The sequence below is a fragment of the Neodiprion fabricii genome, chromosome 2, assembly GCF_021155785.1.
Source record: "Neodiprion fabricii isolate iyNeoFabr1 chromosome 2, iyNeoFabr1.1, whole genome shotgun sequence".
Lineage (NCBI taxonomy): Eukaryota > Metazoa > Arthropoda > Insecta > Hymenoptera > Diprionidae > Neodiprion > Neodiprion fabricii.
The window spans coordinates 8031595-8049950 of NC_060240.1; the positions used below are offsets into that span (position 1 = coordinate 8031595).

Consider the following 18356-nt stretch of genomic DNA (forward strand, 5'->3'; position numbering starts at 1 on the left):
ACACACATATATATATATATCATGTAAAAATATATGCATATATGACAGATGTATATTTAACATAAGTGTATATTTTTACTAAAAATAAAAATTAATGGTGAAAAAATAAGCGACATCGTAGTTCTTGATCCAAGATTATGGAGGTGCGATTGATAAGAAAAGTATTTTATCTAAGATGGCCCAATTTCTTTCTGTATATTATCAATCTATTATTTGATCGGTTACGCTTCTTTTTTGTTTTTTGCCTCTATCTGAGAACACGAATTGTGCAATATGATCAATTTATCAAGTATAAACACTCGATCTTCTCGGTGTACGTCTTAAACGAGTTTATCTATTGATGTCAAGAGGGAACAGGATGATCTTTTCATTTCATAATGAAACAAATTTCACACCGATTCATACCGTCCTGCATCTTTATGACAAGAATCGACTCTCTCTTCGCGAGTTTATTGTAATTATGCGTTTGACGATCGTTTTCTATGATTGGTATATTAATTATTTTAATAATAACCATTATTCTTGTACATGTGTATGATGATGAAGAAGAAAACGCACACACATAATTTACATCGACAGAGCCGAGACTATATATCGTACTGTTATTAAAAAATTGTTGATACGAACGAATGTATGCAACATATAAAATTTTCATTGTTAAACCTCTGGAGTTCGATTTTTTTTCTCAACAATATACGTTCCTACATGCCCGTTATCCGTCCAATGAAAAACATATTGTATATATAATAAATATGTACATTTTACAAGTACATTATACAGGTATATACGTTTTCGTTACGTGTTTCCATGTCCATTACGAGCAAGTCTAGAATACGATCGGTATTGCACAACAAGGTCTTACCTTTGCCAGCGATTAAATGAAGAAAAAAGTAAATAAACTGCTACTCTGCTAGAAAAATGTAACTAAGCATAATGTCCCAGCAGACTCGCTTTATGTAAAACAATTTTTTTTAATATCAACGTTTAAATTGCCATATTTAACATTTAATTTGTCAATTTAATTTTTTTCACTTAGAGTAATACATTAAAAAATGGTTAAATCAACCCAAAAATTTTTGTGAATCTGCTGGAACGATTTTTTTCTAATCGTGTAGCAACAATTCCAAACCTTTGCACAACCCGTATATTATACAATGAAAGATTCACGTGCTTAACTACAATCGTTATTTCAGCTTTGACTATAAACTCCTTTATTGCTCTTGCCATAACGTTTCGTAGAGAAATACGTCGTGTTGTACTAAAAAATTAGAAAGATATTCTATACCCACTGCGACAACCGACTCTCGAATGTTACATGTAAAATGTTCATCTATGCATTTTCTATTCCTACAAGTTTGCATGATCAACAAAATTTAGGTATTAGCGTACGTATTTACCGGTAGTTGTAAAAATTTTCTAACGATATTTGTAAAGAGAAAATTCTTTGCGAGACTCCCAATTGATAAGCGTGTATAAAACAACAGTGTAATATAGTTACAACGTCATTGATCTAATCTTTTTTCTTTCAAACAGTAAAATAGACAAGTTCAGCAACAATTTTTCTTCGCCGACGTTAGTTATTTGGATATTAAAATACGATGATTTCTATCAACTGTAAAACAGCAGTGCAGCTTTAGAATAACGCGCCAAACTTTTCGCAGAATTCAGTTCGACTTTGTTAACAATGAAAACCTCTGCGTGCAGTAACAATTGTTTAAGAATTTTCTAATAACTTATCTACAAACATTAGTTAAATGAATTAGTTCGTGAGGAATGACCGCACGGGTGAAAAGACAACAAATTGAATCTCACGTGAAGTGCTGGGATAAACTACAACCCGAAATGTCAAGGCTGCAAGATTAGCCGCAAGTTTGCCTTATTCGTTTTACATGTTACTTCGTTCTTTTTTCTGGAATCGTCAATTCCTAAAATAAAAAGCGACCGCCTGAATAGCCGATCGCTATAGGACTGAAGCAGAGAGATTTGCGCAGCGCAAATACACGATCATATATCGACTACTATTTTTCAACGTATACCGCAGCTTGCAAATATTAAAAAAGTTTAGTTGGGGAAAAAATCTGCTGTTTTGAACGAGGGGAAAATGTCTAACTGAATTGATGTGTCAATAAGTTGGTGAATTAATTATAATTCACCCGAATCAACGAGAATCAACTTGAATTATCAAAAATTAACTGAAATAATGAGCATTAAGTCAAGTTGATTTGAATTAGTTTTGATTCGTGCCGGAAATATCTGTTTATAAGGGAAAAAAATTGAATTCAAATTAAAAAGTTTAGTTGAATTAAAAAAAAAAAAAAAAAACAATTTGAAGTAACCAGAAATAAAAAGGAATGGATTGAAAAAATTTTAAACTTAGAATGAATTAGCGAGAATTATTGAGAGAAAAATTGAAATTCATAAATTGAAATGAATTTAAAAAATTTATTTGAAATAAAAAAATTAAGTAGAATTACATGATTAATTTAAATTAATTAAACACCAAAAATTTTTGCGTTACGCATATCCCAAATTATTTCCCCCTTGGTTTTGAGAATTAAATTTCGTGATAGACACCGTCAGCTTTGCGTAACCGGAACGAGGTTACAAATCGAGAACGATTTAAATCAGAGTAAAGAAATCGATCTTTCTCATCAGAAAGTTACGTATAGTGTGACGACGAAGGGCTACAAGATACTTGAAAAGACGTAGTTGTTGTTTATCGTGATTTTAAACATATTTAGAGCTACGTAAGTACAAGAGAAAAAGACTGAACAGGAGTTTTGAATGAAGTGGAAAAAGCTATCGTAAGTCTTTTTGATTTATCTAGTTTCTTAAGTCTTGATTAAAACTAATGCTGTTCATTTTAAAGCTAAACATTCAGTTTTATATTCATTATATTTTATTTTTTCATAAAAATTGTAAAAACAAATCTATGAATATGCATATCTTGCATAAAAATAAAACTGGATGTGTTGAAAAAAAAAACAGTGCTACATTTTAATTCAACATACCTAAATACCGAAAAAAAGCATTAATATTTTAAGGGCAAATTATAACTTATATTTTGCATGCCTGTACAATCTATCTCAGGAAGTAACTACTTCCTGACGTGTTTATTTATACACTCAACTACGATAAACGCAACTTTATTTTCCCTAATAGTCTTTCAATTTCCTTTCGTTTATGATTGCTTATAACAAATGCAACTATGTAAGACGGATATTAATCCGGTAAAACTAAAAAGCGTCCTGTATGAAGTTTAAATAAATAGTTTTATTTCAGTTATTTCAAAAAAGTTTTAGTTTCCACCGAACACAGGAAATCCCCTTTAGCACCTACTCTGAGCAACTGATCGAGCGTCGGTGAGAACTGACTACAAGGTAGGAAAAGTTCAGCTGTGGTTAAAACAGACTGCGGCAGAGTTGGGCTTGAAGTAAGCTCCAAGAGATGGTGCAGCTTCCTCGCATGACTTAACCTCGAGTAGGTATGGTAGGTATATAGATATAAGTGTATAAAATACGAAAGATGCGAGATAGATTAGAGAAGCGTTCGCTGTTGCAGTCGTCGGTTGGCTAACTAATTGTTGCTCGGTCGCTGATGGGCCCGGTCCAATTAGCCGTTTGCTTTATCGTGGTTTCACATCCGCGTGGGACATTGAGAAGCATTTGCGTCACGGGTCAACCGGCGTCGACGCAGTTCCCCCGGAAGTGGCATAAAAAAGAAAAAAAAAGAAAGAAAAAAGAATGAAAAAAAAAAAAAGTAAAACGTAATATTAATCTACTTGCGCGAAGAGCTAAGAGCAAACAGGAAAAGGAAAAGTAAAAAAAAGGAGAGCCGAGAGAGGAAGGAAAACGGAAGTGTTACTTAACTTGACGCTGAAATTTATACATCCAGCAGAATCTCGTAAACTTAACGATGCACACAGTAAAATGCATAAATGCCTTAACCTTACGGCTAACTTGTTTACGGTCCGAAACAAAATGCGAGTTCAATCATCTGTACGAATTATGTGACAATTTGCATCACGTTTTCTCACGTCACCTACTTCGCCAGTGATTGTCACATAATTCGTATAGATGATTGAACTCGCATTTTGTTTCGGACCGGAAACAAGTTAGCCGTAAGGTCAAGGCATTTATGCATTTTACTGCTGTGCCTACGTTTCGTTATGCAATTTATGAATCGGATGGTGTGGTTTGAACGATTGTTGGTACCGGGAATACAATTTAGTTACACGTGTTTCATTTCCATAGCGAGAACGAGCGTTGGGTAGTTAGGTGCGTATTAATTAGATTCTTGTTAACAATAAAAAGCTAGTGAATCTCAATTCCGGCAGGCTAGCCTACATATGTATAATAGTAGTGATGCATGGTATACATGATATGTAAGCCAGGAATGTGCTGACGTCTTATTTAAATTCCTTATACACACGAACGACGACTATCTTTCTGGCTGCCTAGCAGCTTCTTCTGCCCGCTGCGCGGTCTGAGCTAATGAAGATTTATGAATAGACATAATTTTATATATGATATGCCATAGTGAACAAAATAGCCGATATTTCTCTTTATTTTTCTCCATCTCTTAAATGTCACCGCTCGGCAAGACGAAGAATCGTGTGATTGTACGTGCTCTAAAGGGAGTGCTTAATAACGCTCTCTTGGAACAAAGACCACTCCACACATTCGAGATTCTGCTTAACTTCGAACTGAAGATGCCTCTCGAATCGACCGAATGGCGATGCAAAAAATATGAAGAACCCACGCGAAAATTATCACATGGCGCCGTCTTCGCTTACGATGTTTCAGCAATTCGTTAAGTTCAATTCAATGACCTTTTCATCGAGAAAAAAAAGATCATAAAGACCACGCTGTGTGCGAACTTGGTTTTTCTGGCAAAACTCTTGGCTGATTACAATACGAGGAAATGCTTGATAGATATAAAGTACGAGTGATCGATCAGCGAAACGTGACCACATCTAATACCGCAGTCCTGCAGACTGAGGAATACCTTGAAGGACGCGATCAAGATAAGGAGTTGTGAAACCAAACGTCCTGCGTTCGCGAGGATGTGAAGATGAAAATTTGTGCTCGTGCCACCGTTGCAATGAGAATTACGGTTGATTAACGGGGCAGAACAGTCGCGGCTTATACTCATATGTGGACGCATACACATACGTGTAGAGAGTCATATTAATAATCAAGAAGACTATTTATAACGTTCGTATATGCAGGGAAGTATGTATGCCTGTGGTAGGAGTAGGAGGAGATAGAAGTCCTGGCGCGTGGACCGGCGTTTGATGATGAGTACATTACCGCGAACGCGTGGGTTTAATGAGAGTGAGGATGAGAATTTTCGAATACCTAGTTGGAACAGGAAAGAGCCTTAGAAAGAAGTATACACAGATAAGATGCGCGGAGGCAGAGCATCGACATCGACGCCTCCATGCCGCGGCCGGTGTTTCTTCACTCCCGCGATGTTACGTCGCGACATAACTTATTCGGCGGAGGTGTACAATATAATATAATATAATACGTGTAGCCGAAGCAGTCCTCCGTCATCATGCGAGTTGTAAAAGAAGTCTTTCCTCATATCGAGTGACGCCTGGGCATAAATCGATGGAAAAAAACCTTCGTCTTTATCTCGTTTTGGGCTTACAGACCCGGGGAAGGGAGGAAAGAGTGCCATCGGTAGTCGGTGTGCCCCGAAAAGAGGCTTTATATTTTTTATTCCCGGTATACGGGTTAACAAAGGAAGAAGAATAAGAGGTGGTACCGGAGAAGCTGGGGGACCATGAATATAGAACGACCAAGCCGCAACCCAACAAAGACAGGACACAGGCGAGGAAAAAAGGAGAATGATGAATTCCAGACGATGACAACGACGACGAGGACGTCGCGGATGCAAAAATGACGATCAAAGCTCGCCTCGGGCAAAATTATGGCTCCACCTACGTGCATTTGCTCCTCGGTGGCTGCACGTACGAGGCATCGTCGTCGTAGTATGTAGGAGGCGAGGGTCAACCATTCTACATTTATGATTCAGACGGCCGGGGCAGTTAGTAAGATTGGGCCCAATCAGCGCACGAGCGAAGAGCATCCGAAGCTCGACTTTAGTGATCACTGCACGCGTCTACTCGCGGGATCTTGAACGGAAGTGCCGGTTTCGCATCAGATTTTTCAGAACCCTTTTCGTCTGTTGGTTGATGGCGGGTAAACGAAACGGTGACATCGACGATAACAGATACCGTGTATCAAGGTGCAAACATAGGATATACCTATACTCGGCACGCGGTGCACGTGGATACCCGTCATCGCAGAGAGACAGTCTCTGACTTGTACGTTTGCCAGGAACACAGGCCACGCGACCAAACACAGATAGCATTGTTCCTTACCCTCCGCCAACTCCTCAGCTAGAGCGAGTACATCGTATATAATCTTACGAGTGAGACGGATCGGCAAACAGACTGTTGTCTGCAATTCTGAAACACGTACGTACGTACATACGTTATGAATTGTGGACAATGGAGCTCTAAAGTCAGCGTCGTTAGTCACGATGTCGCGTTTCGCTGCCTTCGAGCATCGTGCAACCGGCGCGTCGTTTTCGCACGGCCGATGATGAATCAGTCCGTCAATCGAACCGCACTGCAGTATGATACGTATTCATGAAAAAGTAGTATGTAAGACGCGGAATAAGATGACGAAGAAGAGGAAAATAGAAGGAGGCCGAAGGCTCTCCTCTGTTCGTCGTGAAACGATCTGATAGGTACATGCATACATGTCAAAAATAATCCTGATGTACCCATGTACCGTTGGTGACAGGTTGGCTAAGAGGGCGTAATTCCCCCGTTTCTATGGTGCGGTATAAGATCGGTGGTGAAGGAGGAAGAATTTCGTCCTAATAAAGTTACACTTGGTAGTAGTGAAAAGTCGCCTGTTGCTCGAGCCCGGTTGTATTTTTAGATGGAATTAGGGTCGCCTCGCTCCCCGGCTTCTCCCCATCGCCTCGCCTGTTTGCCCTACCATGAGTAAAAAGGGGCAGCGGAGGTGCAGGCGGGGTTGGAAGAGGTGATTTCTGGACCTGTTGCACGTGGGTCGGGCCCTAAGAACCGAGCCCTAAGCATAGGGGACACACCAAACGACAGACCCAAGTGCACACAGCGACGCCTCAAGCTCTAGACACTTTTCTCCCCCAACCTAACCGCACACACAGCTGGCCAAGTCTATATTTACATTCAACGAACGGTGCATGCTAGATGACTGGATAACTGGGTAGCTGCGATAGGCAGGTCGGAGAAGGGTCGACGGTATTGCGTACGTTGGTGGTTGGTGGTTACGGTATTACCGAAAACCCTCAATGTATGTAGACGAGTCGAGACATGGCTTCTGGGGTTTCAAAATCGAGCTACCTCGGTTTCAGACCGGCTGATGACTGTTAGTTTACAGAAAATACGGAACCTCGTGTTCCTGATTGTGGGGTGAATCGACATGATAAGTTCGAAGACGATAACCAAGTGGATTCGGAGCACACTTCTCGAATGACACAGTTAATGTGGTAGGTGTGCCAAGCCAAGAGGGAGTCGAAGCCCGAGATAATCTCATCGTCCGCATTCTTGTATCGAGTCCTGAGCGTCGAATCCGTTTACAGTTAAGAGGCTGTGTTCAGTGATCACAAAGGGGTGATGCGGCAGGTTTTCTTTAGGCGCAAGATCCGGTTGAATGGTCGAAATCTCTCGCAAGCCGTCGCGAGGCATTGGATTTGATTTTGTGCAGCGATAGGGATTTCAGCTTTATACAATATCGGGATAGCTCTTCCACCGGATGGGCGTGAAGAGGATAATAGACACGCATCCTTCTCCAACGAGTTGAGAACGGTAGGTGCGTAAGGTGCTTGGCAATTGTTACGCAAAGTGGCTAAGAGAACACCGAGTCACGTACCACCTATACCTTGTCGATGCAGGCGCGAAGGGCGGAATTCCTTTCTAACAAGCCTAGCGAAAATACCTTGGCCACTGCGGGAGAAGAAGAGGAGGAAATAAAAAAAAAAAACGAATACGGTAAAGTGAAACCTGCCCGTTCGCCATTGTTTGCTGGAATACATTTTTAGCTGACACAAAGCGGGATGATGAAAAATGGCAACCTGTTGACTTTTTCCTTTCTCTCCTTCGCCCCTTCGCCGAGGTGCTCCTGCACTGGATCGGTGGTAAGTAAACTGTGTTGTGTGTGCATGCAGCATACCTGGATGTATGGAATGAAGGCGTGGAGGTTGGGCCGGCATATTATTTACCTGCAGTAGTAGTTCGGGTCGAAGGTCTTCGGAACCTCGAGCGTTTCTGTCCCTCGAGGTTTACTCGGGGACCGGACGGACCTGAACGGCCAGGACCAAGTCGGAGGAAGGAGTTTGGGTGTGGGCAGCACGTGCTGCTGTCGGGCGGCATGAATAATTGCCGCATTGTGCCTCCAGAATAGACAATTGCCAGCAACAACTCCGGAGCGACAGGACGCCGCAGGTCCTACACAGAGAAGTGGGCCGTTAATGCGGCTAGTCCTGTATTCCCCGGCATTATGGTGTGGCGCCTTTTTACACAAAGGTTGAAAACCACGAGTAAGGCTAGACCGACCTGCTTTTTCGCAGGTATGCTGCACACGTCTCTACTTCGTCTTGCGTTGGAAAAAAAATATCGAGGAGAAAGAGAAGAACGATTTGTGTTACAGGTGGAGTTGGTTAATCACCATAACGCAGAATATCCTAGGAGCTTGGTTTGAATACCCGGCTTTATAACCACGGAGGTTAATTAAACTTCGTTATTCGGTAGTTTCCTCGTTTTCGAGGAAAGATGCTCCGAGCTTTCGAGTCTTGCAACCTGAGCTGAAACTTGATACGTAGGACCAGCCGTTCGTTCTTTCGTTTGTTCCCGGAGGAATGAACATGTTGTTTCGTGCATGAGGCTTGGGCCTGTTTTCACCCGGTCATCCATCACTGGAAAATATTTTCCAGAAATCGTTTGAATGGCTCTTCATCGCCGCTTGATCCGATCGTTTATGATCGTAGTTCATTACAAACTCCGATTGATGTCGAATGGTGTCTGCTTTCCCATAAAACGAACCGACCCTTGAGGGACTGTTTGCTTCGGTTTAACAGAAGAAAAGATAAAAGAAAGTAACTTAAAACGTTGCTGCAGGCTACCAACCGATCTAAAGTATATTGCCGACAATTGCTTCGCATCGGAATCTCAAAACGATTCAAATGAAACTCTGTAAGTAGATTGTTTCGGAATCAACTACGCGCTTCAATGGTTTCAGATACTGCGCTAGGCAAGGTGAAACGATTTAAGTATCAGTGCGCTGAACACTATCTCATCGTTGAAGCCGATGCGGGATAGAAACAAGCAGGAAGTCGGTTATATTGATCCGGCTATTTTGATCGGCTTAAAAAAAGTCGAAGATTGATTCACGTGGGACTTTAAGGACACGGCCGATGTCTCGACGCGTTAGAAGCCTTACGTCAAACTCTTCTCGGGTCTGACGACCCTCAGGAATTCACTTGTCCGTCACAGGGTGAACCGGAAGCCTTCCAACACCCATCCACTTTTTTAAGGAAGATTTTTTGTTCACGGATTACTTAGTAAATCGATTATATGGCTCCTTAGAAGTTTTATCGAAATGACTTTAATTCAATGTCTAATTTATATATTATCAATGCATTGATAAATTTTGATAGTATAAATGTAAAAATAAAAAAATAATTAATAAACATCACGGTGACAATAGTGACACACGAGGTGCAGCTTATAGTATTTAAAGAATAAAACGTGATGAGAATTTACACATCTATTCGTGTAAGGAATACATATGAATGCGTTTGTGAATAAGAATAATAAACAAAATATAGGCAGGCACAGATACTACAATATTTATATTCAGACGTGACAAGGATTCGTAAATTCCATTCCAAGAAGGCTCGGACTCGTTGTTTCGAGACAGGGAGAGAGAGAGAGAGAGAGAGAGAGAGAAGAAAGAGATAGGATAGAAAGCCTGGAATTTCTAATGAGAATTACCACTAAGGTACAGTGTAAATTGTGAGTAAATTTTAAGCCCAGGCTTCATGTATTTTAATAAAAACCTTTCATTAGTCTTTATTCCGTGTTGCAGAGTCGATTTCAAACGATGGATTTCAAACGTCGGTCAACCAACGGCCCTGCATTATCTCGCCCTCTCTCCACTGTTCAAACACCATCATCTCTCGTCCTCGTCAAAAACACCGAAAAAAATATCAAACCGTAGGTATACCCAAATATTTTTTTCCAACCTGGTGAGAATTTACCTGCAAACCAGTCACAATTCGTACGCAGTCACGTAGTCTGATTCTGTGGATACAGATAAAAAGGTGTTGCAGAGGTCTCGTCAAACGAACCTTGTCGACGAACCTGCACACGACAATATGCTCTGTTCTTATTCACATGCCTATTAGATTCAGCCACGTGATTGCGAGCGATACGAAAGATAAGATTTAATAAAATAAAAACAAAAAGAACAAGATTATCTTATATTTCTTCACCAGGAAGACACAGGAGGGCAACACGTGACCAAAATTCACGATTACCCGTGAGCAAAGAAACTCAAGGTATGAAAAGAAGCAAGTTTGTCTGAGAACTCGATTATTAGACGATGGCGGCATTGAAATTAAACAATTAACACCTGCGTATGGTAAATGTACCAGCCATTGACCCTGTCCCAATTATTGAACTTTCTTGGTTGGTATTTCTTTGATCCTTGGTTCTAAAATTCCCAAAAAATAAATTTGTCGAGTCTAAACCTCTTGCAATTGGTTTTAGTCATCAAGAAATTGACAATTTATGCTGTCAATTTATAATTTTGGAAAATAAAAGGGTCAATAATTGGGTCCAAACGTATCAACAACTCACACACTTACCTTGCTTCTAAAAAATTCATCGGGAAGTAATTGACATGTTACTGAAAGTATACGATGCACGTTAAAAACACGTCAAGTTCAACTTGAAGTTTCACGCAAGGATAATTAAAACACCCAAAACCCGGCAACGAGCTGGACTAAAAAATATCTCACGTGGTCGCACTCGAGCGGCGGCAACGAACAGTTTTGTTACAGGATCCGTTTAGCCGCGGGCGAGGGGGTAGTTTAAGGCTGAGCACGAGGAAAAATCTGGATCCTCACCACGGGGAGGTAGGTATACCGTTTTTGTCCTGACCTAAGGCAGTTTTCTCCGCTACGGCTATCCCATTTGTCTTTCTTCTTTCCTGCGCACTTTCCTACAGGGTCAGTTTATCAGCGCCTTATATACGTTCCTCTTCATCCTCAACCTCATCCTCACCCTCATCTTCTTGTTCTCCTTCATCTCCTTCTTCTGTTTTAGTGTACATATACAGTAAATGGCCGCTGACCGTAAAACTAGAACAGGTTCCTCATCAACCTTTTGTCATCAGCCAATGCATGCGCGAGTTGAGCAAGACTCCTCGGAGATAAAGATAACCTGAACAAAGCTTCTAGGCTCTTGGTCTGACCGTTAACCCAAGACAAAAATGCCGTCCATTTAGTCTCGGCAAAAGCTCTCTTCGTTCAGAGCACAGGGAAAGTTTGGGACCGTTAAAATCATGACCGAAACGGCGATTGGGCTGGGTTAATTGATCAGGCCGAAGGGCCGGCTCATTTCACAATCCGAAAGTGTCTGCGACGAAGTACTCGAGAAGCTCAAGTATAAACGTTGCACCTGTGCACTCCGACCTAAAAGTCATCTTCGTGTATAAGGGCGACTAACAGGATTGTACGGAGTCGAAAATGGAAGAAACTTCATAAAATTGTGCAGCGTTGAGTTGCCCCAACCAACAAGAGAGGATCCTTGTAATCAAGCTTGGCTCACCGCTCGGACCCAAAGAAATATCGTGTATACGTCGGTTATATACTCAGGCATGTAAGCGCGGTGAAGAAGAGGCTCGTGGAGAAGGACGGAGTCCGGGAGGGTTACGAAGACACACCCACACCCCGGAGGCCCAGACGGATCTTAATATAATACCAAGGCTACCTGGTGCAACGCAAGGTGAAGAGCGGGCTCGAAACCTCAAACTCTTCGTCAACGGGTTCGTCTGCCCGCGGTGAACAAGACACGAACGCAACGTATTTGCAGAAAAGCCTCTTGTTTATAACTCGACTGTTCTTGTTCATGCGAGTTTTAACAATATCATCGATAAATGTCAATGTACGACTACCTTGTAATGAAGTCGTCAAAAAATGTTGATTTAAAACTCACCAACGCCGTCTTTAAGTTGGTGAAATCAATCTTTGACTGGTTTAAACTAGTCTTCATACCTCAGTAGTGTCATTTTAATAAATTTGAAATCCAATTTTGCACCCTTTTTCTTTTTTTTTTCATTTGTCATATCTTTTATATTACATGCAAAATCCTGGATTTGTTTCATTTTTAGGTAAAAACATACTTAAACTTTGGAATAATTAGGGTTTTTTATGAATGAATAATTCGTTATAATTTTCAGAAATAAACAGAAGCAAAAAAAAAAACGTATTTTCGTGAATGTAATTCGTTAGCGGAGAAATTTGATGTTAAACGTATACTGAAAACGCTTGGAATTTATTGGTTTACAAACAGAGACCTCGGAATGGTCATTAGATTCACAAAATTCAATGCATAAGGGTAGTTTTCACCCTCCTGAGTGGTGCATATAAACAGTATTGGGGGTTGCGCGTATTTTTGGGCTAAAATCGTACTGTCTCAAAATAAATATTCATATAAATCTCATTCAAGAGCACTGTCTAAAACAATGTTGATAACTCACTCTATTTCCACCCTATTTTAGGGGTCAGTTTTAGTTTCATTAAATTTTTGACATCAGATTCGCATTCAGCGTCGAAAAATTAATAGGAAAAGTATAATTACACTTCCGTGTCGAAAAAAAAAAAAAAATTGCATCGCGTGACTGTAAGGGTTAAATACCGTTTCAAGTTGTTTTTCTTCGACCATCGAGAAGCGATGAACGATCAGAATAAGTGACCAGAAGCACAAACTCACATGTTGGAAATTTCAACGGCATTGATTTAAATCGAATATAACAATAAAGAGGTGTTAAATGTGCGACCCTGAATTGTTATACAAAATTGCAGTAAAAAATATTCGTCCATCGGAGATAACTTCCATTCAACTGGAACGATGTGCAATAAGTTCTCCTCGAGATTTCGAGCGGAGCGATATAATGCTATGCAGCACGGGCGCGCCCCGGGCCATGATGCAGGAACACGACGAAGAGACGACAAGAGGCAAGGGGGAATATACTTGCATCGGGTTGGAGAGTAGAGCGAGAGAAAGAGAATTACTGGAAAAACTGGTTTGCTCCGCGACGCAATCTTTGCAGTCTTCTCAAAGAAACCTTCCCCATACATACCGGCCTATAATTGCACTGCACGCAACGATTAGTGAGCCTCGATGAACCGCTCCAGTAGTGATGAGCGGTCGATATCCGAGTCCACGGAACACCGGCATCCCGGCAGCAGAGGACAAAAAAGATTTGATTACCGATCAATCGACGCCCATTTCGAATTTTTAACGGGCCGTTCACCACCGAATCAGTCCGTCCTGTTTAACAACAGACAACAGAGGTATCATTGGATCAGTATTTAAACGGTGCTGCGATCAGGATTTGCACCCTGAGTGTACCTACAGCTGCTACAGGCGAGTGAACGAGGTACTAGAAATCGTTTTTTAGAACGTGCTGCAAGAGCTCGGCTCTTCTTGGCAAGCCTTTTGTGGAAGCCCTCGGGCCCAACTTGAAAAAGCTTGGGTATCACGGCGTGCATAACATACACGGTGCGGTGCCTGGGGTTTCGGTACCCGAGGCGAAGGGTTGGAATTCGAACTTTTGCAAAACCGCTGGCTTTATTTGCAACGACGTTGGAATGCGGGAATGATGTATCGACCACTTGAACCAGATCATTGCAAAACTTTGCCATCATCGGACGGTGAGTTGGACCGATTTGCGGGTAGAGAATTTTAATGAAAAAATTCCAAACTAAGAGGGCAAAAATTTCATGCAGTTTGCCGCTTCTTGACGCAATATTCTCCACACCTACTGCAACGCTTTTCAGCCGCGGGTTAATCCAAAGTAAATTAGTTGTTTGCCAACAGCGGCTGTTAATCGACCCCCAACGTTTTCTCTCTTGCTACATAACATTAGCGAAGAATTTAACTCGTACATTCGCGATACTGCAGCTGCCTTTCGAAGTGGTAAATTGACGTCTGTTTTTAGTAGGATTCTCGGATATATTAGTAACACTCGGCAATCGCACGGTCATCAAATCATGTGGTTGCAAAGAAGTATTCAATATATTAATCGAAACGGATTCGCGATAGGAAAGATCGTTCACCTCAAGGTCCTATTACGAACTCCCGAGCGAAGGAATTTCTTGTAAAGTGAGAAAAAAAACCTGGTTCTCAAGAATCAATTAATATATTCAGTGGTACGTGTCTTTACGGGATACGATTCGCAAAATGGTAACATCTTCGAATTTTATGATTGCATTTCAAATACCTGCGATGTAAAAAATATGGGCTGTCCTTTCGCGCCAAGAACCAAAGTGTAATCAAAATTTATTCGAATCGTCCATTCCGCCGTATACATGGCTTAATGTATAATTTCCACAACCACGATCCTACCCAGAAGTAGAGGATAAAAAAAAAAAAAAACGTACACAAGGCGAGAGCGCCGAACTGGAACCGCTTGGAATTAATGTGGACTTGACCAGCGCAGCGGGTGACTGTATAATATGGTTTTATCGTGAATGACATAATCATCGCGTAGATGATGTAGGTATCGTGAACTGATCGGAACGCGAACGGGTTTGTGGCAGGCTCGTGTACTTTCGCCACGTGCCAGCATGATTGCAAGTTTCGCTTGACTCGCACCACAAATCGTGACGAGCGAAAAAATCTGTATCTACATCATATCAGAGCTGCATAACCATTCGGTTTAGAGGCTATCCATAAACTAGGTTACCAGTTTGGAGCTTTATGTGGATCCTCCCAACCGAATTGGTACCATTGTTTATGGACGACCCCTTATCTGTGGATCCAAAAGTTACTTTCATGGTTGAAGATCTGATTGATTATCAAAGAAAGGAAATCACTCTAACGGTGGTCTATTCGTCATTTCTGATTTATGATACGAATCAATAATTCATTTCATGGCAGTACGCATAACCATTATCATGCACCGTGCCAACTTTAATAACGTGTAGCGGTACAACGTGCGAGGATCACATTTCATCCTGACGACGAATACAGCGAGGTATTGTAGTTAAGGAATGCGAAGAGGTGATTATCGCTCGATATGGAATGGCCTGCAGGAGTGACTTGATGTCAAAGTCGTTGATTACTGCAGGTTCGCAAACCGGTGTAATAATAAGCGATTTCACTTATCAGCAAAAGCGAGTTGCGGAGAATCACCTGACAACAACAAGCTGACAAACGCGGTTCCGAGCACGTGCGGCGAGACTGACTGCAGAACAAGACACTTTCGTAATACAAGGTATAACAGCGAATTCCTGCTGCTGCTCCGCTATTTCATGGAAATCGTGCTGCGATCGCGACAAAGAAATCCTACGGCTGACTTCCGGTTCAAATCGCGATCGTGTTACACGCCGTATCTATTTGTAATAACAAAAACGGATATACAAGTTCTAGTTTATATCTATCAGAAGGTATAGCAGGAAGCAATTACGCGAGTCTGTTTCTTAGTTGGCTAAAAATTGGCGATTCTTTCCTTCTCTATAATTCAACATTATCGATAGATCGTTCGTTCTGTGCGTTAGATTTGCTGCGGTTAGATAACGGAGCTGTAAGCCTGCAACCGTTAAAAATTAAATTTAAGGCATTGAATGACAATTAAAACAAAATATGTAGGTACCACAAAATTTGAGTTACGAAGTTTGCGCAGTTGCTTTAAGTAGGTACACGCGAGATCCGCACTCTGGGATTTTCGAATTAGCGAAGCCCACTGCAAATTACACGGTTCTTCGTCTGGTTGTTAAGGTTTAATTGATCGCGGTCGCTCGAGTTCGCGATGCGGTAGCAAAATCGAAAAACAAGATTTAATTACGAGTATGTAGCGCTGTGCACAACTACTGCAACCGAGTAATTAGTAATTGGTCATTAATTTGGCGGCACTCTGTGAGCTCGATCGTGTGCAAACGGAAGAAATCTCGATTAATATTAAACGGGGTGCGATGAGACGAAGAACCCTGACCGACGATCACTATTATGCATTATTGTAAACAATGGCAGGATTGTATTATGCAGCAGGGAGGAATGCCGGCCATTGTTCCGAGTGACGGAGGAGCTAAGCTCGTTCAACACAATCCTGGCACACCGACGCCTCTTACACGCGTCCGCCATTCGATCCCAGAGTATGCACATGCATTACGGATATCCATGCAGGCGTTTGTGCATCGTGTATGCATGACAGGAGTTACAACCACGTGCTCGTGCATGGGATTGCAGGCTTGATTATAACCGTTCGACCATAAGTTGATGACGTTAGGGAATGTTGGTTTCTTTATCTTTAGTTGTTTATTTATTTTCATCCCTGATTATTCAATTATCGCGATACGTTAGTTATGCATATACGTATCTGCACGATCAGCCAGACTGCAGGTAATGTGAGATCGACGGTATAATATATATGCTATGCTTCGTCGATCATACGCACACAATGACGCACTACGTTTATTTCTGTAAAAGACGCGTGCTTCGTTTATACGAAGGTATAACAAGACTCAACAATTGGAATAACTGAAGAAATCCTCATTTATATGTATGCTTTCCGTACACAAATTACCCGTTTCTATGGCGGTCGAGTGAGTCCACGAATGCGCATGCGCGTAGTACGGAAAAGACCACTTTTAAGTCCTAGGAGTTGAAAGAGGTCTTTTCTGCACTGCGCGCACGCGCTGTCGCGAAAAAATCTGACACTACGCGAAGCTAACCTCAAAATTTCGTGCTTCGTGAAAAAACTTGTTAAACAATATACTATTTCAACACCAACGAAAATCGTTGGATCCAACCATTGAATCCGTTGAATGACTCGCACTTTCGGGGATCGTAGCGTAGATTTTTCGGAATCCCATAACAGTGAAGTTTCCGTCGGACAATGAGGGAATGGCTAATAGACGTGGGAGGCGTGGCTGCCTATTCTGAGGCTGAGATGCTTTTAGCGGTTCTTTTGGTCCTCGTGCCGATCAATTTTAGATCCTTTGACCTCTCGTCGGCGTTTTGAAACGGTGGTAGCAAAATGTCTCGAGTATTTTCGTCAGAGACCAAAATGGCACGATGCAGTTACACGCCTGCGGTGAAACAATTCTTATCAAACACGTGGAGTACTTTACCCGTGGACATTACAAATATCTACACTGTTTAATGATACCCACTCGCACCAAGGCTCGATTAGTAGTGAGCGGTATGCGAGACAGGTAAACAACTCTGTACCTTGTAAAGGAAATCTCCTTGTCGTCCGGTAATGGATACGACAAACATGTTTCCTCCGCAAGTACACACCGTTGCATCGCATCACGGATGATCGTACCAGGGAGCCGTGAAAGGAGCCAAGCTGGAAGCGTAAGAAGGAAAGACGGAAATGAAAAGAAAATAAGAAAAAAACACAGTTACAAAAAGAGGAATAAGAAAGGGAAGCGAATGAGGGGGATTAAAAGGAACCGGTGAGATTTAGATACGACGCGCGAAGAAGCTTTTAGCAACAAATTACCTTCTATATCCCTTAACTTTGCCTTACTTTGTGCAAATCGTCTTTGGATTTCGTGTGAAGTAAAGATGAGATAACGGAAAGACATAAAGGGCAGAAATAACCTCACCGTGTTCAGGTTTCGAGTCATCTGCATCGCATGCGTGCATGACAGCGGCTCATATTATACACTCATCGACGAGTTGCTTGAATTTCTGATTTTCCCCAGAGCGCATGGGCACGCGGTCATTCCAAGCGTGTCCAGATTTAAAAGCTTTGAAGTAGCTTCTTATTTTTTTTTTTTATTTTATCTTCCCCCCTCCGCGCTCTTTTCTTTCCTTCTTCGTTATACCCACAGCCTACTCGTCGTCGAGTGTTTACAGTGGTCTCCAAATATGTAAGAGCTAAAGTCGCTCGCCCACGCAGGACTGACATGGCATGGGCACTTTATGAGAATCGTTTAAATTTCGTGGGTGCGACGCAGCGGCGTTTCGGGGCACAGTTTCGTTGTGTACAAACGTAATAGTCCTGCCAGTAAACCCCAAGTTACTACCTCCACCCCGGCAACGTGACGTAACTTGC

At 41.7% G+C, this 18356-nt stretch overlaps 1 protein-coding gene across 1 annotated transcript in view; it reads right to left on the minus strand.

Moving 5' to 3' along the window:
• The window catches only part of LOC124176189 (rho GTPase-activating protein 44-like), a 79254-nt gene that overhangs the window by 16399 nt on the left and 44499 nt on the right, over nucleotides 1-18356 (minus strand). The window lies entirely within an intron of this gene.